Source organism: Lepidochelys olivacea, assembly GCF_965140295.1.
Source record: "Lepidochelys olivacea isolate rLepOli2 genome assembly, chromosome: 14".
Classification (NCBI taxonomy): Eukaryota; Metazoa; Chordata; order Testudines; family Cheloniidae; genus Lepidochelys; species Lepidochelys olivacea.
Genome location: NC_140424.1, coordinates 38559827 through 38586487, shown reverse-complemented (window position 1 = coordinate 38586487; position 26661 = coordinate 38559827). Strand labels below are relative to the sequence as shown.

The 26661-nt window shown below is 48.0% G+C and overlaps 2 pseudogenes across 2 annotated transcripts; one reads left to right on the top strand and one right to left on the bottom strand.

Annotated features, from left to right (window-relative positions):
- Positions 1-10057: 10057 nt before the first annotated feature.
- Positions 10058-11015, bottom strand: LOC311530989 (olfactory receptor 14A16-like; annotated as a pseudogene). Its single transcript has one exon. The product of its transcript is annotated as an olfactory receptor 14A16-like (transcript).
- A 3657-nt stretch (positions 11016-14672) lies between these two features.
- On the top strand, positions 14673-26355 carry LOC311530987 (class I histocompatibility antigen, F10 alpha chain-like; annotated as a pseudogene). The gene is made up of 6 exons: positions 14673-14724; positions 22179-22456; positions 24511-24789; positions 25250-25366; positions 25703-25735; positions 26282-26355. The product of its transcript is annotated as a class I histocompatibility antigen, F10 alpha chain-like (transcript).
- The last annotated feature ends 306 nt before the right edge of the window (positions 26356-26661 follow it).

The following is a 26661-nucleotide window of genomic DNA, read 5'->3' as shown; positions in this document are numbered from 1 at the left end:
CCCCCCCCGACACTGTTCCTCAGTTAAAAGAAAAGGAGTACTTGTGGCACCTTAGAGACTAACCAATTTATTAGAGCATAAGCTTTCGTGAGCTACAGCTCACTTCCTCAGATGCATATCGTGGAAACTGCAGCAGACTTTATATATACACAGAGAATATGAAACAATACCTCCTCCCACCCCACTGTCCTGCTGGTAATAGCTTATCTAAAGTGATCATCAGGTGGGCCATTACCAGCACAAATCCAGGTTTTCTGGGTGAGAGTTGTTCCTGTTAACTGCTTGAAATGGCCCACCTAGATTATCACTACAAAAAGTTTCCCCCCTTCTTGTTAACTGCTGGAAATGGCTCACCTTGATTATCACTACAAAAAGTTTCCCCCTCCTTCCCCCCACCCCGCTCTCCTGCTGGTAATAGCTCATCTTAATTGATCAGTCTCCTTACAGGTTTGGTTTTTTGGTTTGGTTTTTTTCTCATGTTCTCTGTGTGTATATATATGTCCTCACTGTGTTTTCCACTAAATGCATCCGATGAAGTGAGCTGTAGCTCATGAAAGTTTATGCTCAAATAAATTGGTTAGTCTCTAAGGTGCCACCAGTACTCCTCTTCTTTTTTTGAATACAGACTAGCATGGCTGCTACTCTGAAACCTGAAAAGATGCAAGACAGAGATCCCCAAAGTTATCTTGGGTAACCCTGAGAGACTTATGGAAAACTAGCAGATACCACATCTCTGCTGTCACTTTGGACTGACAAACTTGGACTGTCCAAACCTGTTAATGTATTTTACGTGCTTTAAACTCTCAATAACTTTCATTTCTTTTCTTAGCTAATAAAACTTTAGTTAGTTTACTAGAGAAATTTGCTGCCAGCATTGCCTTTGATGTGAGATCAAGAGTATCCATTGACCTGGGATAAGTGACTGACCCTTTGGGGTTGGGAGTAACCCAATATAATGTGATTCTTTGTTTTAATAACCTTTTATCACAAAGTCCAGTTTATCTGGTTGGTGAAAGTGGCTGGAGATCCTAGGGGACTGTCTGTGACTCCATGGTAATACTAATATAGTGATCCAGGAGTTCACATTTATTACTGGCTTGGTGAAATCTAATTACCACCAGTCATACCACCAGTTTGGGGTGTCTGCCCTGTGTTCTGACCGTCTGACCTGCGATTGGCACTCATGGTTGTGAGCCGTTCCAGACAGCGTGACAGCAATGACTGAGGAAGAATGGTCCAGGTGGTCTGGACGCTAACATGGAACCTGAGAGACCCAGCTCAGCTACCTGCTTTGCCATGGGTTTCCTGTGTGATCTTGGGCACGTCATTCTGTCCGGACAACAGTTCCCATCTATAACATGGATATAATAGTACTGCCCTGCCTTGTAGGGTTGCGGGGAGGATAAATATATTAAAGAGTTAGTGGTTAAAACAGAGGTGGTTGGAAACTTTGTTTCCTCATGAAAATTTTGTGGTTTTTTGTTAAAGAAAATCCCCAACATTTCTCAAAACTGAACTTTTTTGTCTGAAAATTGTCAAAAAACATTAAGCTAAATTAAATTAAATTAAATGAAAAATACAATTTTCAGGCAAAACTATTTGTTTTTCCAGTTTTCATTTCTTTAAATGAAAAACAGAAAATGTTCAAGGAAAGTGAAGACTTTCTGTGAAAATTTTGTTTGGTGAAGCCTGCAATTTATACTTCGGAAAACATCGTGATGGAATGCAGTCATGGCAGCCATATGGACACTTTAGATAGACAGAGATGTGAATAATGGGACTTTTTTTCCTGATCATTGTCAAAGTCAGATTCAAGACTCAGAAGGTTTGTCAGACCACTCTGTTTATTAGCAAAGCACTTTGCCAATGCACCCAGATATGTGTGCCTCTTGCAAAAGCTCAAGCTAACTTATTTAAACAGATAAGCCAAAGCCAATTTAACATAAGAGACAAAAGGAAGCAGAAACTGACAAATATACGTACATATCTTATTTGCATACTAACGTTTACCAATCTCCTACCTCAGTAGGAGCTCTAAGTTAATTAGTTTGATGACCCATTGTCTCACACTCTTTAATGTTTCTCTTCCTGACAACTATATTTCTTTAATGAATTATAATTTCAATATCATTCATTCTACTTTCACATCATCTATAGAGTTGAATTATAACAGTTCCGTCCATTCAAAGCTATCATGAGGCTGATGTCATTCTCAGATTAAATTCATCCATGGGCACCATTTAATTTGATGCCTGAATGGGACCTGAGTTCTTCTGAGCTGGCCTCTGGGCATAAGAAATAAGTTACATTTCATGTTCAGCACTGGATGAGTTGATTTTTCACCTGCTGTGAAGCACCAAGTATTGGCTATTGCCCAGAGCCACCAAGTATGTCAGTGGCAAAACCAAAAACCAAGTCCCGTGAGAGCTGGGTGCATAATACCTTGGAGGACCTGGACCTGGAACAAGTTCTGAACTCCTATCTACTGCACTAACTTCTTTAGACTCCCTTGAAAATAAAAGCCCAAATATGGAATTTTTTGCACCATTCTGGAGTCCTTTCAGGATGCAGAATAAAAGTGACATTTGAAATTGTGGCTCAAAATAATTCTTGCAAATTTTGTTTTAAAATTAAAAAAACAGCAAATACAAACATTGAAGGACTCCTGAAATGAGCTTCACTTGGCATGGGAGGAAATGATGCATTGGAGGCATCACCTTTGAACGGACTCAGATCTCACTATCTTAGGAGCTGCAGGAAGACAGCAGCTTTTGATGTTTATCCCAGGCTCAGCGGTAAGTCCTTATTAATGTTCACTTCCAAACACACACATGCACAAAATCATATTTTCCCATAAATACGCCATCATGTAACAAAAGTCAGGGTATGCTTCTATGGGCACAAAGCTCTAAAGATTTAGAGCAGGTTGCACAGCGGAGCCAAGAGGCCAGTGAAGAAGCTTGGCAACATGTGACCTCTAGAAGAAGAAGGGGGAATGTCCGGGTTCCAGCAACGCAGACACAGGTAACTAACCGCTTTCATGTTCTCTCCACAGGTACCATTGTGGAGAGTGGACCAGATGATATGTCTGGGGGGAGAAAGCAGAAGGAGACTCCGCTGGTTGGAAGGCATGAGATGCTATGTCCTGAGGTTGGGAGTTCCACGACCACCACTCCCAAGAGAAGGAGGCGGGTGGTGGTGGTCGGGGACTCTCTACTCCGGGGGACTGAGTCATCTATCTGTCGCCCTGACCGGGAAAACCGAGAAGTCTGCTGCTTGCCGGGGGCTAAGATTCGCGATGTGATGGAGAGACTGCCGAGACTCATCAAGCCCTCGGATCGCTACCCCTTCCTGCTTCTCCACGTGGGCACCAATGATACTGCCAAGAATGACCTTGAGTGGATCACTGCAGACTATGTGGCTCTGGGAAGAAGGATAAAGGAGTTTGAGGCGCAAGTGGTGTTCTCGTCCCTCCTCCCAGTGGAAGGAAAAGGCCTGGGTAGGGACCGTCGAATCGTGGAAGTCAATGAATGGCTATGCAGGTGGTGTTGGAGAGAAGGCTTTGGATTCTTTGACCATGGGATGGTGTTCCATGAAGGAGGAGTGCTGGGCAGAGACGGGCTCCACCTTACGAAGAGAGGGAAGAGCATCTTTGTGAGCACGCTAGCTAACCTAGTGAGGAGGGCTTTAAACTAGGTTCACCGGGGGAAGGAGACCAAAGCCCTGAGGTAAGTGGGAAAGCGGGATACCGGGAGGAAGCACAGGCAGGAATGTCTGTGAGGGGAGGGCTCCTGCCTCATACTGAGAATGAGGGGCGATCAGCAGGTTATCTCAAGTGCTTATATACGAATGCACAAAGCCTTGGAAACAAGCAGGGAGAACTGGAGGTCCTGGTGATGTCAAGGAATTATGACGTGATTGGAATAACAGAGACTTGGTGGGATAACTCATATGACTGGAGTACTGTCATGGATGGTTATAAACTGTTCAGGAAGGACAGGCAGGGCAGAAAAGGTGGGGGAGTAGCACTGTATGTAAGGGAGCAGTATGACTGCTCAGAGCTCTGGTACGAAACTGCAGAAAAAGCTGAGTGTCTCTGGATTAAGTTTAGAAGTGTGAGCAACAAGAGTGATGTAGTGGTGGGAGTCTGCTATAGACCACCGGACCAGGGGGATGAGGTGGATGAGGCTTTCTTCCGGCAGCTCACGGAAGCTACTAGATCGCATGCCCTGGTTCTCATGGGTGACTTTAATTTTCCTGATATCTGCTGGGAGAGCAATACAGCGGTGCATAGACAATCCAAGAAGTTTTTGTAAAGCATAGGGGACAATTTCCTGGTGCAAGTGCTAGAGGAGCCAACTGGGGGGAAGCTTTTCTTGACCTGCTGCTCACAAACCGGGAAGAATTAGTAGGGGAAGCAAAAGTGGATGGGAATCTGGGAGGCAGTGACCATGAATTGGCTGAGTTCAGGATCCTGACACAGGGAAGAAAGGTAAGCAGTAGGATATGGACCCTGGACTTCAGGAAAGCAGACTTCGACTCCCTCAGGGAACGGATGGGTAGGATCCCCTGGGGGACTAACATGAAGGGGAAAGGAGTCCAGGAGAGCTGGCTATATTTCAAGGAATCCCTGTTGAGGTTACAGGGACAAACCATCCCGAAGTGTCGAAAGAATAGTAAATATGGCAGCGACCAGCTTGGCTTAACGGTGAAATCCTAGCGGATCTTAAGCATAAAAAAGAAGCTTGCAAGAAGTGGAAGGTTGGACATATGACCAGGGAAGAGTATAAAAATATTGCTCGGGCATGTAGGAATGAAATTAGGAGGGCCAAATCGCACCTGGAGCTGCAGCTAGCAAGAGATGTCAAGAGTAACAAGAATGGTTTCTTCAGATATGTTGGCAACAAGAAGAAAGCCAAGGAAAGTGTGGGCCCCTTAATGAATGAGGGAGGCAACCTAGTGACAGAGGATGTGGAAAAAGCTAATGTACTCAATGCTTTTTTTGCCTCTGTCTTCACGAACAAGGTCAGCTCCCAGACTGCTGCGCTGGGCATCACAACATGGGGAATAGATGGCCAGCCCTCTGTGGAGAAAGAGGTGGTTAGGGACTATTTAGAAAAGCTGGACGTGCACAAGTCCATGGGGCAGGACGAGTTGCATCCGAGAGTGCTAAAGGAACTGGCGGCTGTGATTGCAGAGCCATTCGCCATTATCTTTGAAAACTCGTGGCGAACGGGGGAAGGCCCGGATGACTGGAAAAAGGCTAATGTAGTGCCAATCTTTAAAAAAGGGAAGAAGGAGGATCCTGGGAACTACAGGCCAATCAGCTTCACTTCAGTCCCCGGAAAAATCATGGAGCAGGTCCTCAAAGAATCAATCCTGAAGCACTTACATGAGAGGAAAGTGATCAGGAACAGTCAGCATGGATTCACCAAGGGAAGGTCATGCCTGACTAATCTAATCGCCTTCTATGATGAGATTACTGGTTCTGTGGATGAAGGGAAAGCAGTGGATGTATTGTATCTTGACTTTAGCAAAGCTTTTGACACGGTCTCCCCCAGTATTCTTGTCAGCAAGTTAAAGAAGTATGGGCTGGATGAATGCACTATAAGGTGGGTAGAAAGTTGGCTAGATTGTCGGGCTCAACGGGTAGTGATCAATGGCTCCATGTCTAGTTGGCAGCCGGTGTCAAGTGGAGTGCCCCAGGTGTCGGTCCTGGGGCCGGTTTTGTTCAATATCTTCATAAATGATCTGGAGGATGGTGTGGATTGCACTCTCAGAAAATTTGCGGATGATACTAAACTGGGAGGAGTGGTAGATACGCTGGAGGGCAGGGCTAGGATACAGAGGGACCTAGACAAATTGGAGGATTGGGCCAAAAGAAATCTGATGAGGTTCAATAAGGATAAGTGCAGGGTCCTGCACTTAGGACGGAAGAACCCAATGCACAGCTACAGACTAGGGACCGAATGGCTAGGCAGCAGTTCTGCGGAAAAGGACCTAGGGGTGACAGTGGACGAGAAGCTGGATATGAGTCAGCAGTGTGCCCTTGTTGCCAAGAAGGCCAATGGCATTTTGGGATGTATAAGTAGGGGCATAGCGAGCAGATCGAGGGACGTGATCGTCCCCCTCTATTCGACATTGGTGAGGCCTCATCTGGAGTACTGTGTCCAGTTTTGGGCCCCACACTACAAGAAGGATGTGGATAAATTGGAAAGAGCCCAGCGAAGGGCAACAAAAATGATTAGGGGTCTGGAACACATGACTTATGAGGAGAGGCTGAGGGAACTGGGATTGTTTAGTCTGCGGAAGAGAAGAATGAGGGAGGATTTGATAGCTGCTTTCAACTGCCTGAGAGGTGGTTCCAGAGAGGATGGTTCTAGACTATTCTCAGTGGTGGAAGAGGACAGGACAAGGAGTAATGGTCTCAAGTTGCAGTGGGGGAGGTTTAGGTTGCATATTAGGAAAAACTTTTTCACTAGGAGGGTGGTGAAACACTGGAATGCGTTGCCTAGGGAGGTGGTGGAATCTCCTTCCTTAGAAGTTTTTAAGGTCAGGCTTGACAAAGCCCTGGCTGGGATGATTTAATTGGGGATGGGTCCTGCTTTTGAGCAGGGTGTTGGACTAGATGACCTCCTGAGGTCCCTTCCAACCCTGATATTCTATGATTCTATGATTCTATGTACCCGTAGAAACACACGCACAATAATCCACAGTCATAACACTCATGTAGTCACGCAATATTTTTCACTAATAAACACACAATATTGTGTATTCACAAACACAACAATAATGCACACTTGCACACCAGAAGAAGCACTGACAACACACACAAAAGTTACGCAATATTTTTCGCCATAAACACATGATTTTGTACATTCTCATGGACACACACGAACAGAAAACTCACATGCACATTGATTGCAACTCAGGTATACACTCACAATAATGTCCACTGACAACACCACACATGTGAGCAGTGTACTTGACTAGCAAACACACACTGAAAGCAATGTCTCAGTACATTGCACTTATCATGTAATCTCACAAAAAGAAACACATAAGACAGATCGACACTAGAAACTTTCACCGTCATAACAATGTCAGCTTGGAAGTGTGATTTTTTGGGCAACATTTCTATGCTGGTAAAACCCCTCGTGTAAACATGGTAAAACCAGCTTACAAATGCTTCTGCGGTGTGGCTTGTTTCTCTCAGAGAACCAGTGTAAGTAATACCAGCAAAACTACTAGTCCATTTACAGTAGGAGAGTTTGTTTGTATTGCTATATCAGCAAAACTTTTCCAGTGTAGACCTGGCTCTACCTTGTCTCGCTAGACATTCTCCCTCTTCTTCTCATATAAACACACACACACTTACACACACACAGATTCTCCTCCATTTACAGCCACTGGGTAAAATTATCATCCCTCACCCAGTTATTTAGGTACCAAAATCTTATTTTCAAACGTGACTTTGGCACTTCTACATATAATACGGCCCTATTTTTAAAGGTATTTAGGTGCCTATGGAGGATTACCTAAAGAACCTAGATGCTTAATACCTATAGAAATCCATGGGTGTTAAGTGATAAGATGTTTTTGAAGATCTCACAACGCACCTAAATACCTTTAAAAATCTGGCCTGAGTGACTAAGGCATGTTGCACTTGTCACAGAAGTGTTTCTGCAAATGTTACCCCTCGCCATGAGGCAGCCACCAGGCAGAGGCAGATCCGATTGCTCACGATAGTGAGGTATTGCAGCAGGTATGAGATGCCATTTCGAAGTCTGAGGACATGATATCAAAGAAGAAGAACTCCATGCTGTCCATCAGGCAGTGGAAGTAGCCCTGGGCATGGTAGCTAAGGAAGGAACTCATCTCCTGATTGCTCACCATGGGGATGACCATGCTGGTGAGCAGGACGTCCAGGAGGGAGAGGCTGATGAGGAAGCGGCACACTGTACTGGTGAGTTTGGAGAAGAAGACCCAGAGATTCTGGCTTTGGGATAAACTGTTATTTCACGTTAATCATCCAGAACCCAGAAAGGGAGAATAATTCCAGTGCACCAATTGCAGGGCTTTATTTGATTGGGAAAGGAGAGTACCTTGCACAGTGTCAGGGTCTGACACCAGTTTGGGGTTATCCTTAAGCCCTATCCATAGCCCTAACCCATAACCAACAGGGACTTAAGTATAAGTTTTTCTTTAAACCTTCAATGGGGCCACTAATGTGTTTGGACCAGATCCTCAGCTGGTGTAAATTCTCAGAGATCTATTGACTTCAACAGAGCGATGACAATTTAAACCAGCTGAGAATTAGCCCCTTGGTTTTTCAGGAACCCATGTGTGATATGTTCATTTATTCAGAGAAACAAAACACAGCATGTTTAAAATGTATCCAGTCAAAACATCTGGAAGTCTAAACACCGAGTACTTTTGATGAGCTCTTTGTAAATGAGCGATGGAGTAAGACAGAGTCATAAACCATCTTTGCTAAATAATGTTTAATAACGAGTACTTATAAGAGAATCATGAAGTGGACAAAGACAATCATTGACAGGAAGAAGCACATTAATTTTCATCAATGATTGGTTATCTAGTTAGCTAACATAATTCACAATTAAAGAGAAATCTGTCATTATGACTAAATGAGGTTGTGTGTTAGGAGAATAAATGATCCTATCTGTCTGTCTCTCTATCTAATCACATGATCTGTACAGATCCGTCATATATGTAATGTACAGAACCATGCACAAAGATGGTATTCTAATAGTAACAACTTCTGAGATCCTTTCTCAGCTTGGAAATGAGTAGATCTACATGGGATAGCATATGGAGCACCAGATCAGTGCATGTGACGGCACTTTTCCACTTACATCAAGGCTAGAACAAAATGATCCCAACCAAGTAACTTACACCAGTGTTCATGTCACTGCTGAGTGTAGCCCAGAGACTTTGGGCCAGAACCTCAGAAGTATTAAATTGGTGATGTGAATGTGTTTACTCTACATTGGTGCTGGTTCAGATGAGCTGGGATATCAGACCCTTACATTTCGGTCACACTAACTTTCTCCAGGAGTCTGTCAGCCAATTCTGGATCCTTGTGTAGACAAGCTCTTGGCCAAATCCTAATTTCTTTGAAGTGAGGGGCTAAACCTCAGTGACTTCAATGGGATCCAAACCTGGCCTCATTATCTCAAGTTGGATTTTCTTTAGAAAACATTGGAAAAAGTTTCTCTTCCAAACAGTCTTTGCACCATAGCAAGAATGACACAGCTCTTACACAGAGAAGATGGGTGAGGTAATAACTTTAATTGGACAATCTTCTGTTGGTGAGAGGGACAAGCTTTTGATTTACACAGAGCTCTTCTTCAGGTTAAAATAATAAAAGACAGCTACCTGAGGCTCTTTCTCCCCTAAGACGTCATTCATAATACAATAATATCCCAACAGTATATACATAATCGAGTCAGGAGGAACTTAGCCACGCAGAAACTTCTTTTGCACCCTTTTATCACTATGGGGAGCAAACCTTCAGCTCACTCAGAAAATCCCATCAAAGAGATGACATATGAACACTCTCAGGAGAAGGCAAACATTGAAAATCCTGTCAAACTAAACTCTCACTGTCTCAACAGGCCTTCCCACCTGCAAACCCACCTGGAACAAAGAAACAAATAAAAGCAACAAACAACTCAGCAAAATTAAACTAAAAAACTGACAAACAAAAACCAAAGAACAAATGTGTTGATACCTCAGTCAGAGTTATTATCCTGACAAAGAAGAGCCAGAGAACCCACTAGGAACATTGCTATGGCTAGTGACTATCACATTGAATGGTGGTGTCTAGCAGTAGATAGATAGATAGATAGATTCTGATCTTAATTACATTGATGTAAACCTAGAGTAACTCCAATTTTCTTGGGTTAAATTTGTCTGGATTTTTATGAATGCAAATACCCAATTCTGCATAAAAAGATTGCAAAGTATGTTGTCATGAAGGCAATAATGTCATCAGATGATTCTATTTATAAAGAAACACAGAATGAACTCGCAATCAGTGGAGAAATATAGACATTATATTCTTGCTGAATAACCTCCAACCTATCAGTTTACTCAGTGCACCTTTCATTTCCTTGTTTCTCATGCTGTAGATGATCGGATTCATCATTGGGGGCAACACAGAATAGAGAACAGCCACCAAGAGATTCAGATCTGAGGTCGAGTTGGAGGTTGGTTTCAGGAAGGCAAAGGTGCCCGTGAAAAGGAATAAGGAGACCACAGTGAGGTGAGGGAGGCAGGTGGAGAGGGCTTTATGCTGGCCCTGCTTCGAAGGGATTTTCAGCACTGTTTTGTAGGTCTGAACATACGACACAATTATAAAAGCAAAGCAGATTAAACCTAAAAGCACGTGAAAAGAAATAACAACAATTTCCCTGAGATACGAGTCAGAGCAGGCAAGGTGGAGGAGCTGGGGGATTTCACAGAAGAACTGGTCCACCACGTTGCCTCCACAGAAGGATATTGCAAACGTGTTCCTGGTGTGCACTGCAGAGTAGAGAATAACACTGATCCAGGCACTGGCTGCCATTTGGACGAAAGCTCTCCTGTTCATTACTGTCTCCAAGGGCAATGGTTGGCAGATGGCGATGTATCAATCGTACGGCATGATGGTCAGTAAGGGAAAATTTGCTGAAGCAAAGAATAAGAAAAGAATGATTAGGGTATCTCATCCAGAATAAGAAATCAATTTTGTGTTCATGAGGGAATTGGCCATAGATTTGAGAATGGTGACAGAGATGGAATCAAAGTCTAGAATGGACAGATTCATCAGGAAGAAGTACATGGGGTTGTGAAGGTGGCGGTCAAGGGCTCTGGCTGTGATGATGAGAAGGTTCCCCAGCAGGGATATCAGGTAAAGCAGTAGAAACACCACTGCTTTGTAAAATCTGCAGCTCCCGAACATCAGAGAATCCCTGGAGAAAGAATTCGATCATGGAGGTTTGGTTGGACATTTTCTTCCTCAGTACACTGTGTGATGGCTGTGGAGGGAATGAGAAGGACAATGATCAGGACTAGAGTGACAGAGGGAATGGCCCTGTTTCTCCTTTCCCTAATATCTCATTCTAGGAATGTCAAAGGTACATAGAACTCATCACTTACAATGACTAGGTGTTCTTAGTGCTCCTCACCTCTGACAATCAATCAGTAATATTATCACACTTGTGTAACCTCCTTCATCACTTTACCCAATCTGAGGATTCGGCACAAGGTGTGGCTTGATAAAATGCAGTATGAAGAATAAAATGCCAACACAGCCCCATGTCTTCTGTGTAAGTTCTGTACACCCATTTACACCATTTATACTCAGCCAGCAGCAGTGTGGAGCTAGGCCAGGAACTTTGGGTTCCACCCCCAGTCAGCTCCCGTGTGTCCTTGAACGAGGTCAGGATAGACAGGCTTTGGCTGCTTGGTTCAACTCTAAGCCAGGGTTTAAAGGGGCTCTTCTGTAAAAAACATTCTGTGTGCTGCCAACTTTACTGCTTATTCAATTGTTACCTCCACGCAACTATCCCCTTGAAAGAGAAATCACAGAGATGAGATCGAATCAATGAGTTTGAAATCAGTCTCTTATCAGGCAATATTAATGTTACCCAATTTATTTAACATTTACTGCTGGTTGGAAATTTTCAGCTGGGTTCTTTTTAATGGAGATTGTTTTTTCAGCTAAACAATACCACCACCACCAACATCAGATGTATTCTTTGGGTAGCAAATTATTACCCCACCTAGCAGTAACAATAGGAATTTTGAATCCTTGATTTTATCTTGGTTTCTCTTGAACTCCTTGGAAGGTGATTTTAGATGATGCTTCATGCAGCAGACATTCTTTTGCCCTGTGTCATCCTGGCATCTCCATTACCGGGCTCGGGAGGAGGGTAAGAGAGAATCCACTCTGCAGCCTGCAGAAGACTGCATTCTAATTCAAAAGTTTGTTACTTTTTGTCCTGATTTCCTTCCGCTCCTGGAAGGTGATAGCCGGAATTTTTTTTTGAAGCATGAATTCTGGATGACTTTTTCAAATGTTTGGGTGGAGAGAGCTTTTGTAGGTCACTCTCCCCTTGTCCCCGGTTTAAAGGGGCTCTTCTGTAAAAAACATTCTGTGTGCTGCCAACTTTATTGCTTATTCAATTGTTACCTCCACGCAACTATCCCCTTGAAAGAGAAATCACAGAGATGAGATCGAATCAATGAGTTTGAAATCAGGCTCTTATCAGGCAAGATTAATGTTCCCCAATTTATTTAACATTTACTGCTGGTTGGAAATTTTCAGCTGGGTTCTTTTTAATGGAGATTGTTTTTTCAGCTAAACAATACCGCCAACAACAACATCTTAGAACCTGTCTGCTTCCCTCAAACATTTCGGGATTCTTTTTTAAAGAAACTGAAAACTCGGTGCAAAAGTTCCAACGAGCGCGCAGGAAGCCGCTCAGCCCCGCTGTGCTGTGGGTGGCGGCGGGAGGCGCCAGGCTGTTTTAAATTGCCCGGGGACAGCAGGTGGGGCTGGGGGAAGTGCGGGGGGAGTGTGTGTGTGTGTGTGAGGTTGGAAATTTTGGTGGAGCCGGGCCCCTGGGACAGGAATATTCCTGGTGCCCGGGCTCCACAGGCCCATAGAACTCGCCGCCCATGTCAGGGAGGGACCTTCAGGCAGTTGCTGAGGGACAGAGCCAGCCTTCCCTCAGGATCTGCCAGATAAAGGACCTTCCTCTGCCAGGTCTGCCCACAAGTGAGCTGTTCTGCTCCCTTTTAAATCCTCCCTCCGGTCTGTGGCTACCCTGCAAATGTGTTGGGGTGGGTCTGGCTGAAGCCAGAGCAGCTCCTTAAGCCCTTCTTGCCCAGCGTGGGATTTGTATTCCTCATCACAAGTCCAAACAGAGGGGGAAAACCTTGAAGGTACAGCATTCCATACTGGTAACGGCTAACAAGCCTAGCAGGCCTGAGGGGCTATTTTTGCAAGTCGAGCTTTTTGTTCTATTGGTACTTTTATCTAATTCTTCAGGTGTATTCTTTAGGTAGCAAATTATTACCCCACCTAGCAGTAACAATAGGAATTTTGAATCCTTGATTTTATCCTGGTTTCTCTTGAACTCCTTGGAAGGTGACTTTAGATGATGCTTCATGCAGCAGACATTCTTTTGCCCTGTGTCAACCTGGCATCTCCGTTACCGGGCTCGGGAGGAGGGTAAGAGAGAATCCACTCTGCAGCCTGCAGAAGACTGCATTGTAATTCAAAAGTTTGTTACTTTTTGTCCTGATTTCCTTCCACTCCTGGAAGGTGATAGTCGGAATTTTTTTTTGAAGCATGAATTCTGGATGACTTTTTCAAATGTTTGGATAGAGAGAGCTTTTGTAGGTCACCCTCCCCTTGTCCCCGGTATCTCATAAAACCATTGCACTCATTGATGTGCTGTTCACACACCATTGCCCTCAATAGCTCCTCCGCGTACTTTGATGTGATCCTATCACATGCCTGGAAAATTACTTGGTTTTCTGATAGTTCTAAAATATTAAGGGATTCCCCAAAGTCAGAGCCAGGATTGGTAAAGGTCCCCAAAACACAACTGCAGCCTACCCTGCGTCAGCCAGATCCAGCATCTTAATTATCTGTAATTGATTTAAAGTAAAACAAGAGGTTGATGCTCAGTCAACCCGTGAAACTCTTTGCCAGGGGATGTTGTGAACGCCAAGACTATAACCGGGTTCAAAAAATAACTCTAGAAATTGATGAAGGAAAGGTCCATCAATGGCTATTAACCAGTATGGGTGGGAATGGTGTCCTTAGTCTCTGTTTGCCAGAAGCTGGAAATGGTCAAAGGGAGATGGATCACTTGATGAATATCTGTTCCATTCATTCCCTCTGGAGAATCTGGCATTGGCCACTGTCAGCAGACAGGTTGCTTGTGCCTCTGTGAATCTTCCAGGGACGGAAGTGAGATGGAGAGTACACGAGAATTTATGAAAGAGTGATCTAGAAACATTCCACAGTGTGTACAGACAGAAAGCAAAGTGGGGGATTCTTCCCCCCACCCCAGGCAGTACAATGAATATAGTCTCTGTTTCCTTCCACTGGAAGACACTTGCACGCCTGCTGGGCCAAGACTGCTGCGTGGGACTGTGGGTGCTACAAGTGGCCAGCAGTGGGCCAGAAGGACGAGGACCGTGCAGGAGGTTTGCCAATAGAGGCAAAGAGAAGCCAAAAGCACCTGGTTTCCAAAAGAGCCAAAGAGGAGAAGGACACAATCCATCAAGAGAGACTGCTCTAGAGGTTCCTGGATGAAGAGAGGTGGAGCAGACAGTGGGACGGATTGCTCAGGGAGAGAACGCTGGGTATGTGGGCCAGCAGGGTGATTCATCCAGCTCCGTGACAGAGCCTGCACCAATGCATGTGCCAGCTGCAATGTCTGCAGGTGCACAGGTACCTGTAGACAGGAGAGGGGAATGGTGTCCCTGGTCCTGGTTCACAATGGTTGGAGGGTGGAGTTTGGAGTTTCTAGCAGGGCCAGTGAACAACATTATAAGTAGGGTTTGTTTTCCAAACTATTCACAGTTGTGTGTCTGAGAGAAAGATTTTTTAACCCCTGTCCAAGGGATGGACCCCTGTCTCCAAGACCATGGAGGTGGCAGAGCGCAGACTGGTTTATGACATATACGACATCTTTGCTGGTCAGCCCTGAACTCTGAATTCCATGATTCATCTTCTTCTGACACTTAATAGCTTTTCTATTTTAGCTGTAGCTATTCTTCAGACGCTCGGCCAAATGGCAATCCAGCTTCCATGTGGCACCTCAATTTCCCACTCTCCTTACCCACATTCAGAAAGTGGTTGATCTTCCCTCTTTCTTCCCAGGTCCCTGCCCTCCTTGCCCAGCCCCGGCCTCTGTCCTGTTCCCCAAACTTCCATGCCCATGTTAGTGCCTGTCTCACCCCCCCTCAACCTGCAAGGTCTCCTGCCAGCAAAGGGAAGCTGCTCCTGGATCTGGAGCTGCCTTCGTATGTCCTGAGGGCTGTCCTGTACCATGATCACCACGGGCAGGTAGTTCAAACAAGGCCAATAGCATAGTGGTCAATAGGTTTCCAGTATAGGGTGGTGTTTATGTGACCATCGCTTATTAGCACCATAGTGTCCAGGAAGTGGATCTCTTGTGTGGACTGGTCCAGGCTGAGGTTGATGGTGGGATGGAAATTGTTGAAATATGGTGGAATTCCTCAAGGGCTTCTTTTCCATGGGTCCAGATGATGAAGATGTCATCATTGTAGCACAAGTAGAGTAGGGGCATTAGGGGACGAGAGCTGAGAAAGCGTTGTTCTAAGTCAGCCATAAAAATGTTGGCATATTGTGGAGCCATGCGGGTACCCATAGCAGTGCCGCTGGTTTGAAGGTATACATTGTCCCCAAATGTGAAATAGTTATGGGTGAGGACAAAGTCACAAACTTCAGTCACCAGGTTTGCCGTGACATTATCGGGGATACTGTTTCTGATGGTTTGTAGTCCATCTTTGTGTGGAATGTTGGTGTAGAGGGCTTCTACATCCACAGTGGCCAGGATGGTGTTTTCAGGAAGATCACCGATGGATTGTAGTTTCCTCAGGAAGTCAGTGGTGTCTCAAAGATAGCTGGCAGTGCTGGTAGCATAGGGCCTGAGGAGGGAGTCTACATAGCCAGACAATCCTGCTGTCAGGGTGCCAATGCCTGAGATGATGGGGCGTCCAGGATTTCCAGGTTTATGGATCTTGGGTAGCAGATAGAAGACCCCTGGTCGGGGTTCGAGGAGTGTGTCTGTGCACATTTGTTTTTGTGCTTTTTTCAGGGAGTTTCTTGAGCAGATGATGTAGTTTCTTTTGGTAACCCACAGTGGGATCAGAGGGTAATGGCTTGTAGAAAGTGGTGTTGGAGAGCTGCCGAGCAGCCTCTTGTTCATATTCCGACCTATTCATGATGACGACAGCACCTCCTTTGTCAGCCTTCTTGATTATGATGTCTGAGCTGTTTCTGAGTCTGTGGATGGCATTGTGTTCTGCACGGCTGAGGTTATGGGGCAAGTGATGTTGCTTTTCCACAATTTCAGGTCGTTCACGTCGGCGGAAGCACTCTCTGTAGAAATCCAGTCTGTTGTTTCAACCTTCAGGAGGAGTCCACCCAGAATCCTTCTTTTTGTAGTCTTGGTAGGAAGGTCTCTGTGGGTTTGTATGTTGTTCAGAGGTGTGTTGGAAATATTCCTTGAGTTGGAGACGTCAAAAATAGGATTCTAGGTCACCAGAGAACTGTATCATGTTCCTGGGGGTGGAGGGGCAGAAGGAGAGGCCCCGAGATAGGACAGATTCTTCTGCTGGGCTAAGAGTATAGTTGGATAGATTAACAATATTGCTGGGTGGGTTAAGGGAACCACTGTTGTGGCCCCTTGTGGCATGTAGTAGTTTAGAGAGTTTAGTGTCCTTTTTCTTTTGTAGAGAAACAAAGTGTGTGTTGTAAATGGCTTGCCTAGTTTTTGTAAAGCTCTCCAACACCACTTTCTACAAACCATTACCCGCTGATCCCAATGAGGGTTACCAAAAGTTAGTGCCTGTCTCACTCCCCGCAACCTGCAAGGTCTCGTGCCAGCAAAGGGAAGCTTCATTCTGCATATTTGGAGCTACATTCGCATGTCCTGAGGGCTGTCCTGCACCATGGTCACCACGGGCAGGTAGGTCATCAACCTCCATCTCTGCCCCAGCTACAGGATGGCCTCTGGTTCCTGCTCCCTCAGGCACCTGGAATAGGGGTGGGGTTGGCAGAGCAGGAGAACACCCCATGAGGTTAAGAAATGGCAGTGAGAGCCTTTTCCCTCCCTGGGAGACTACGGCGTCCCTCTGTGGGGACTCCCTTTCTGGCAGGTGCTGTGCTTTCGTTCCTGGACACTGCCAGGAGACCCAGCTCCCAACCCTAGCAGCTTGGCTGTGCCATCCCCTACTGTGTACCCAAATTGCCTTTAAAGGAATATCCAAGCCCCTCCCAGGCCTGCTCCCATTGCGGATCTCTCTCCTGGCTGAGCACAGGCTGTTCTTATATCACCCAACAGGCCTGGATCCTAGATACATGCTGCTCCTTCTCATGTGCCCCTGCACTTATTCCCTTCACCTGGGGATAGGTTCACTTGAGCTACTACCCCTTTCATGGCCATCTCATCCTGGGACAGCCTGAAACTGGAAACCTGTGCTCGAACAGTAACTGTTTGCTAGGAAAGGTGCTGAAGTCACAATGGAAGAGGAAATCCTTTGGACTGGATTGAAATTATTCCAAAGGAAAGTGATTGAGGGAAAATGTCCAGCTTTATCCTCCTAGCAAAAGAAAAAACTTAAGGTCAGAAAGGACCATTCAGTCCATCTTCTGTGTAACACAGGCCCTAGAACGGCACTGAGTGCTTCCTCCAGAAAACCTACGACATGAGACTGAGCCAGAGCACGACTTCTGGAAAGACATCTCCAAGCATTAGAGCCAGCTGGTCAGAAAAAATCTTTCTTCTGCAGTGCCATGAAGTTAAAGGACACGGAGAAGAAGAAAACCTCGACTCGGGTTGTTACTGGAGCTGAAGCAGAGAGGCCAAGACAAACATGGCTAGGGCCCAGGACTGACTATCAGCAGATCTGCCGTTTTCTATTCCTGGCTTTTTGACCATGAGCGAATCTCTTTGCTTCTCTGTGCCTCAGTTTCCAAGACTATAAAATAAAGCTACTCAAGGTTCTGTTTTTTTCTCTCCTGTTTTTCAAGGCGGGACACTTAGATACGTTTGGGGACTGTCTACGCTACCGGACTAGAGTGTCTTTGAAAGCTGATGACCCCCACATGTTGTTCAGAAGCTATGGATGACACAAGCTCCTACGTTTGTTCTGTGCTTAGCCCTATAGGGCACAGCTGGGCTGGGTGGCCTTTTCTCGCTGTGCTGTGCGGAGCAGGTTCTGGGCATGAGGGATATGAAGAGGCTCTCAAGGACTAATTCTTGAAAATAAATATCAATGAACTGCAACCCAAATAAAAAATCACTGCTGCTAATGTTAGTGGGTGATAAAATAGTAGTAGAGTGGTAATTAATGAGGAGAGGGCAGTGACACAGAGCAATTGGATCCCTTGATAAGCTGGAGCCATTCAAAGAAAACAAGTTGGAAAAGAACCAAATGAAGGGTCCTATAGCTAGCGACAAAGCATGCAGGCCACACCTACAGAATGGGGAAGTGTATCCAGGAAAGCACTGAGTGTGAAGAGGATTTAGGGGCCATGCTTGGCAAGCCATTCAATGTGAGCACCCAGGGTGATGCTGTGGTGAACAGGGCTAAAGCCATCATTAGATGCATGAAAAGAGCAGTGAGGAGCATAGGGAGGTGACACACCATGAGGAAGACTGATCATGGAATCCTGCATCCAGTTTTGGCATCCACCTTTGAAAAAAGATTTGGAAATCTTGGAGATGGGGCAGCAAAAAGCAATAAAACATTTTGAGGGCTGGAGAAATATGCCTGCGAATGAACTATTGAAAGAGCTCAGCCTGTGTAGACGATAAAGAAGATTGGGAGGACACATCATTGAAGTGTTGAAGTGACTTCATGGAGAGAAAATATCGGGTAGGAAAGGAATATACCATTAATCTACCATTAAAGGAATCATTAATCTAGCAGAGAAAAGCATAACAGTGGCTGGAAACTCAAAAGAGACCAATTCGTATTCGAAAGAGGGCACACATATTCAACCGTGAGGATGAATCACCAAAGGAACAAACTAGAAAGGGAAGTGGTGGGAATTCCCCACCACTTGATGTCTTATAATGAGGACGAGATGCCTTTCTGGAACGTCTGCAGTCAAAAACTAGCTACTATGCTCAACAGAAAGCATGTGATATGCAGGGGGTGAGATGACATGCTCTAATTGTCTCTTCTGTCCATAAAGCCTGCTCATGTATGAAAAACTGAGCGTAGCATGGGGAGAAGCCTCTGATGTTTTACTGTGTTGGGCTTGAGCCCACAATGAACGCTCATTGCGTGGGGTGATCCAGGGGAAGCAGCTGAAACATCCAATGTGGCTGGACAGGGGCAGGACATCAGCACTGCAGGGGAGGGGTGGGTGTGGCAGTGACATCACAAGGGCCTTTGGCAGGACCTCAGCCTATTGGACAAAGGTGGTGGGGAGGCGATGACCTCACAGAGAGATCTTGACATCAGCCAGGCAGGACAGGGGCGCAGGACAGGGGCAACCTCGGAGATCCCTGTGGCTTTGCTTCAGCACGTCTCCTTCTCGAGGTCTCTTCTGGAGGACTGAGAGAGCATTCACTTGCACGTACGTGAGCACAAGGAGGACCCTCTTCGGAGTTTTCTCCTTTTCTTTTAGTGGTTTTGCTCGAAAATAGACGTCTCTGTAGAGAAGGTAAGAGCCTCGGAGAGGTTTGGAACCTGTTCAGTCTGATCCATCAGGTGCCGGCTGATTTTTAGGAAAGGAAAACACTAGATTGTGGGGGCAGCATTTTATTTCCGACCTAGGACATTGTCCCTTAGAATTACTGGGGACATTGGGGTTTCTCCTTTTTGTTTTCCCTTTTCCTCTATCCCTCCTACCTTTCTCTTCTTGCTTCCTTTGTCCTTTTCCTCTGCTCTCCTCCCACCACCAGGAGCTCTGTGTGTGGAGCGAGGGCCGGGGTGGGCGGTTGTGGGAGGCCCTCACAGAGAGGTGAGACTGGAATTGGAGATTGGAATTGGAAATGACCAGGGCCATTCTTTGGGCTATTTGATGAGAACCCTTAGCCTCCCACCCCCCAAAGTCTCAACCTTGATTGGCTGAGGAGGGGGCTATTGACAGGGAGGAAACTCTGGTCTTTGTTGTTCTCTTTTATGACCAAGCAAATAAGTCACAACCAGTTATAAGTTTGACCAATGTTGATGCTGGTCTCCATTCATTGTCCTGGAGCAGTTCATGATCCTCTCGAACATTCCAATTCTTCTCAAATACTTGTTGAATAATTACGATGAAAAATTGTTGGTCTGTAGCTCATTTGAGAGCAACTCTGCTACTGACTGGCTGCATCAGCTAAGACAGGTCCCTGCTCCTTTCTCAGCCTTCGTTTCTCCTTCTGTCAAGGACGAATAACAATCCTCTCCCACCTACCTCACCATGGGTGGCTGCTGGGGATCCACTGAAGAGTGTCACTCGGAGCAGTGCAGACTAGGGGTGTCCTATCACACTGAGCCATATCCGATTATGACCTAATATTCTATTGGTTTTGTATTTTATTCTTTTGAAATTGTGAAGAGCAGCAACTACTTAGCTCAGACGGAAGCATCTCATCTAATTTTCTAGATCATAGTTGGTTTCAGAGTAGCAGCCGTGTTAGTCTGTATTCGCAAAAAGAACAGGAGGACGTGTGGCACCTTAGAGACTAACCAATTTATTTGAGCAGAAGCTTTCGTGAGCTACAGCTGTCGAGAGCTACAGATGCATCCGATGAAGTGAGCTGTAGCTCACAAAAGCTTATGCTGAAATAAATTGGTTAGTCTCTAAGGTGCCACAAGTACTTCTTTTTCTATTTGCTAGATCATAGTGTCTCCCCTTTGTGTACGACGAGACAGTTTAATGCACTGTGACAAACAGGAGACGCTCTTGTTTTGCAAACAAATATTTTTGCTAAGAATTTTCATCCTACTCGTTATGATTTCAAGAAACAAAGTGGTTTCGTCTGAATGGATTTTCTGACAGAAACGGTTTCCATGAAAATGTTCACACCTGATTTCCTGGGCTCTATCCCTGCCTCCAGGGGGTTGTTGTCTCATAGTTAGAACAGGAGTCATCACTGTTGGCTTCTCTTTCTGGCTCCGTCACCGTTTTGCTGTGTGACACCTTGGGTAGGTCCAGTGGGAACAGGGTCAATTCTCTAACTCCAGGCAGCAGGGAGCCTGGGTGAGATAAGGGATGTTAAGGCCGTCTGTGAAGGAGAAAGGGATGTTTCCAGGTGTTGAATGTCAAGAATTCTAAACTTTGCTAAAATGGCTAATCTCGAGAAATAAGAACTAGTTGGGGCCAAACTTGAACCATTGTCTTTCTTAAAGCCCATTCAGGGATGTGAGTCCCAGAGAGCCATAGAGAGTGGGAGCAACTTGCCCAAAGTCCCACAGATCAAGAGGCAGTAATGGAAGCAGGAGTGACACTCCCTCTCAAAGTCAGGGGGACCAGACATTAGGGCCTGGTTGCAATTGCCAGCTGTGGGAGGGAGTGTGCGGCCGTGGTTAGTGAAGGGGTCCATCCATGGCTCTGACACTCAGTGTGACCCTGAGCTAGTAGCTGAAGCCCGTTTGCCATCAGTAGGGTTGGGGTCCCATCGCTACAGCCCAGTGGGTTTGGGAGGCTCCAGAAAGGTGTGTAAAGTGCTGGGATGTCAGGATCCTGGAAGCGCTGTCACCTCCGCCCTAGGGCCGTGTTCTGCACCCCCCTGCTGCTGGCTGGGTTTCTCCGTCCCTTGGCAATCAGACAGACTCTTGTTTTCACAGCCAGTCGATCGCCCTCGTGTCATCACCCTGCCTGCTGGCTGGGCAGGGTAACTCCTGAGGTCATCATCCTCTCCAGCCTGCCTTGGGCTTGGAGAGTGAGGAGGAGGGCGAGGGACGTCTGCTGACCCTGAACATCCGCCATCCATTATCCCATCACTGAGAGCAAGTGAGTGGCATTCGGGTTCCTCGGTAGCTTCCCCTCTCTGTCTGGGGAGAGGCAGAAACGGGGGGAGAGACTATCTCCAAAGGGGGATTTCCTTTGCAAACAGCCCCCAAGAGCCCCTCACTCTTAGGCCAGACAGGGGCTTCTCCAGAGCCGTCTCCAGTGTGTTTGGAAAGGTTCCAGCAAGGGGGCTCCTAGTCCTTCCCTTGTGGGACACTGTTCCCCAGGCAGAGAGTCTCCCTGTGAGCTGCTGAGCGTGGAAATCAATGGGGAACGAGGAGGGCCCTGCTCATGGTTCTGCTCTAAACCCTCCTGCTTCTCGGCATCCTCTGGAACTGGTCGCTCGCTCAGCACCGGTCAGAGATGGCCGGTGTCACTGACCCCACCCCACCCTATGGACACGTTTCCCAGATCTCAGTGCCCGGTCTGAGCTCTCTCCCTCCCCCGCCTCCAGGGTTTCACACCGAGCAGGTTGACGTGGGCTGCGCTCTGAGCGGCCAGGCCCTCGTGGACCCCCGAGATTCCAGTACGCCTACGATGGGAGGGACTTCATCAGCTTTGACGACCAGACGGGGACGTGGGTCGCGGCCGAGCAGCCGGCCTTCCCTCAGAAGCAGAGCTGGGAGACGGGCAAGACGTGGACTCAGTACGTCCGGTGGTACCTGAAACAAAAGTGTCTGGACACCCTGCAGAGCCCGGTGCAGCAGGGGAGTGGGGTCCTGCGGCAGCAGGGTGAGTGAGCCTGCAAGGAGCTAGCATGGGGTGCGGGAGGGGCACAGTCACACCAATGGGACTTAGGTACAGAGGTGCCGACTTCCCAATGCTCCAGGGGATGCTCGACCCCCACTCTGCCCCAGGCCCTCCCCCCACTCCACCGCTTCCTGCCCCACCTCTTCCCACACCCGCTCCGCCCCCCACTCCAACCCCTCTGCCTCTCCCCACCCTGATCTGCCCCCTTCCCCCTCGTGTGCCGCCCCCTCCCCCTCCCCCTGTGAGCCTCCTGCATGACACAGAACAGCTGACTGTGGCGGGCCAACGGCGTTGCGGGGGAGGGGGAGGCGCTGATCGGGAAGGCTGCTGGTGGCTGCTGAGCACCCACCATGTTTTTTCCTGTCGGTGCTCCAGCCCCGGAGCACCCACGGAGCCAACGCCTATGCTTGGGTATCTCCGGAAAGGGTGGTGTGGCTGGGCAGAGGGACTGTGATGAAGCGCGCCTGTGTTCTATTCCAGCTCTGTCCCTGGCCTGCTGGGTCACCCTGGGCCAGTCACAACCCCTCTCTGTGCCTCAGTTTCCTCATCTGTACAATGGGGATAATGAAGCTGACCATTTTTTGTAAAGTGCATGGAGATGGAGCAATGACGAGCTTGCCGAGAGCTGCGGGTTGTTCTCAGTTGTTACCAGTGCAGACAGATTATTAGCTGGTGCTAGCAGTTCTGGCTGCCTGGGCGCCTCCATTCTGCAAGCCCTTTCCTGTTGGCTTCCAGCTCCCTCCAACGTCTCCTTTTTGGGCTGAACCGTTTCAGCCCTGGGTTGTGAGTTGATTAATTTTGGCAAGTTTGAGCCGGAAAAGGCCCAGCCGTCTGTGCGTGTGAAGGCAGCAGACTGGGAATGGGGCGGGGGATGCATTTTGTCATTCGACAAAGAAAAAACACTTGCCTTGAGCTTCTTTTGCCCAGCGCTAGCACCTCCTCAGTCGAGGGCAGAGGCGTGGAAAGGGCCAGGGACTCGGGGCAGTGTGGCAGCGGGATTGAAGTGCCCGAGGATGCAGAGAGGGGCCTGCTGGGATTTCCAAAGGGAGGCGCCTGACTCCCTGTGAAATCACCGGGGTTAGGCACCGAGGGGGGCTGGAAATCCAACTGGCCCTTAGCCCCCTAAATCGCACACGTGTGTTTGGAGGGCCCAGTGAAAACCTGCCTGGATGTAGCTGGGTTACAGTGCAGGAGCGTGCGCAGTGAAGGAGACCTGGGCCCAGGCTTCTGCTGGTAACTACCCAGTTCAGCTACACCAATATGAGAAAGGATTAGAACAGAGGGGATTGACACCAGATTAACTAACTCTATTTACGAATCAATGTAAATGGGTGCAGACCAAGTCTCTCTCACATGTGAGTATTCCTCAAATTCAAACTGGAACAGGTGCAGAGAAGGGCTACTAGGATGATCTGAGGAATGGAGAGCTCTATCTTATGAGAGGAGACTCAAAGAGGTTGGCTTGTTGAGCCTAATCAAGGAGCGTATGATGGGTCCACCTACGATGGTGTGTGGCCCATTGGCGACTGTCAGTAGCAAAAATCCCCAATGGCCAGAGACAGGACATTAGATGGGGAGGGCTATGAGTTGCTACAGAGAATTCTTTCCCAGATATCTGGCTGATGGGTCTCACCCACATACTCAGGGTCTAATTGATCACCAGATTTGGGGTCAGGAAGGAATTTTCCGCCAGGAGAGACTGGCAGAGACCTTGGGGCGTGGGGTTGTTGCCTTCCTCTGCAGCATGGGGCACGAGTCACTGCTGCTTTAAACTAGTGTCAATGGTGAATTCTCTGTAACTTGAAATCTTTAAATCATGATTTGAGGACTCCAGTCGCTCAGGCAGAGGTTAGGGATCGGTTCCAGGAGCAGGTGGGTGAGGTTCTGTGGCCTGCAATGTGCAGGAGGTCAGACTAGATGACCACAATGGTCTCTTCTAACCTTAAAGTCTATCAGACACTCTGCAGGGCCTTTACCTGTTCTGTTACATGGTCCCAGCCCCCGGCGTCTGGCTAACGCCCTGTGTCTCCTCCCAGTGCACCCCAAGGTCTCAGTTTCCCGCAGAGATGCCCCCGATGACTCCATCACCCTCTCCTGCCACACCAGGGGTTCTTACCCACATCCCATCCACATCTCCTGGATGCAGGATGGAAAAGACATCCTGGTGGAGAAAGAGTCCAGCGGGATCCTGCCCAACGCTGACGGCACCTACTACATGCAGTCGTCTCTTGAGATCTCCCTGCAGGAGGAGGACAGGCACCGCTATGCCTGCCGGGTAGAGCACAGCAGCCTGGCAGAGCCTGCGCTTGTCTGGAGTAAGGGTGGGGTGAATGGCGGGGGGTGGGGGCACAGCCCTCTTGGAGTTTCAGAGATGGGGTGAGCCCCTGTAGCAGAAGGGTCAATATCCCTGCCCATCATCAGTGTGAACTCTTCTAGTCTGGGGATTTGTGTGATCCACAGAAATGGCCGATCCCTCAGAGAATCTGATTTTCTGGCCATGGTGGCATCCAGTGACGGTGAGTTCCACAGGCTGATGTTATTACAAGTGAAAGGCCCAGCAACTGTGTGGCGTGTATGGCTGGCAGTGCCTGGCAGAGTGCCCGGTCTTGTGCCCCATCCCTGTCCGCCTCCTGCCTCAGACTTTCCTCTCCTCTGGAGGCCAGGTCTCTGTATAGGCCCTTGGGGAGAGGTTCAAGGCAAAAGCCTGTGGCTGACCCAGGAGGATGGACCAGTGGATGCTCCCCTCGCTGACCTGAGTCCTTCTCCATCCCACAGCCCCTGGGAAGAAGGGCCCCCTGCCCCTCTGGGTCCTGGCCTCCATTGCCCTGGCTGCTCTGATTCTGGCTGGAGCTGTAGGAGCAAGCGTTACCCTGTGGAGGGGAAAATCAGCAGGTAACAGTTGGTCCCTGTGGAGCTGGGATGTATGCGAGGGCGGCTCGGGAATGGGGCAGCCCAGCCAGCCAAGGGTGAATGGGTCCTCCCACCCCCAAGGAGAGGTGGGGCAGCGTTGATCACAGTAGCCTGGTCCTGCTGGGGGCAGAGTGGGCTCTGTGGTTGACTGGGCATCTTATTGTGGGGGGGGGGGTCACTGGGGTAGAGCTGGCCTCAGCATGGTGCAATCGGGGTCACGGGGAGCCTTGTGTCTGGGGAAGGGGGAGTCGGGGTCACCAATGGGGAGGGGTTACCCTGCTCCCCTGCACTGATCCTCATTCTCTGCTTGTGTTTCAGGCCCATGGAGACCTAGCTACGCTCTGGCAGCCAGTGAGTAAATCTGGGGTACAGGGCCCAGATGCCCCAGTGCATCATAGTGGGAGGGGAGTAGTGACTGAAGATGAGCGCCGATTGCTGTTTACTCTAGGCCTGACAATTCCTGGGCCTGTGGAAATCTGCGGGGCCGCCCCAGCCATCACCCTTCCCCGGCTCCCCTGGAACCTCTGACACACGCGCTGCCTTCGCTCAAAACCCAGGGAACCCCAAAGAGCGGAAACAGCATCCAAAGGTCACCCCCCAGGGCAAAGCTCGGCCAGCGTCCCAGCATGCACTGCGTGCCCCTTAGCATGACTCTGGGGACAGGAGTGCAGGCCTGTACCCGGAGCACCGGGAGATGGTGCGTAGGGTTGTTATGCTCTCTCCTGGAGGCCTGCCCATTGTCAGGACTGGGGGTTTCTGTACAGAGCTTAGTTTGGGGTCCATGAGGGGGCATGGCGGGGGGAAACCCACAGCTGAATTCCCATCCGCCTTCCCTAGCTGGGGTTCCCCACAGGTAAAGCCACCTCTAAATAATTGTCTTCTCTCTCTGTACCGCAGCAAAAATCGGAGAAGTTTCTGCTTCCAGCTCTTCATCGGGAACAGACACCCAGAGCATGGGAGCCCGGAGCTAGGTTCAGAGTGGCCCTGGCCATCCAGTGAGGAATTATGGGATGCCACCTCCATCTGTGAGGCAAATGGACCCGCTTGAAAAAACTGAATGCAGAAATTGTGATTTGTAGGAAGAAGACTCTTTGCTTTCATCGAGGTCCAGTCTGAGATGCCACCAGCTTTTCTGACACACAAAAATCTGCTCCAAACTGAGCCACTGAGTCTCCAGATATCAGACGGTGGTTGGCTAGTGTCTCTGTGTGGAGCAGGACTTGCGAAAAGATGAGGATCTATCCCTCTCTGGCTGTGGCTGAGGGGATGTGGAATGG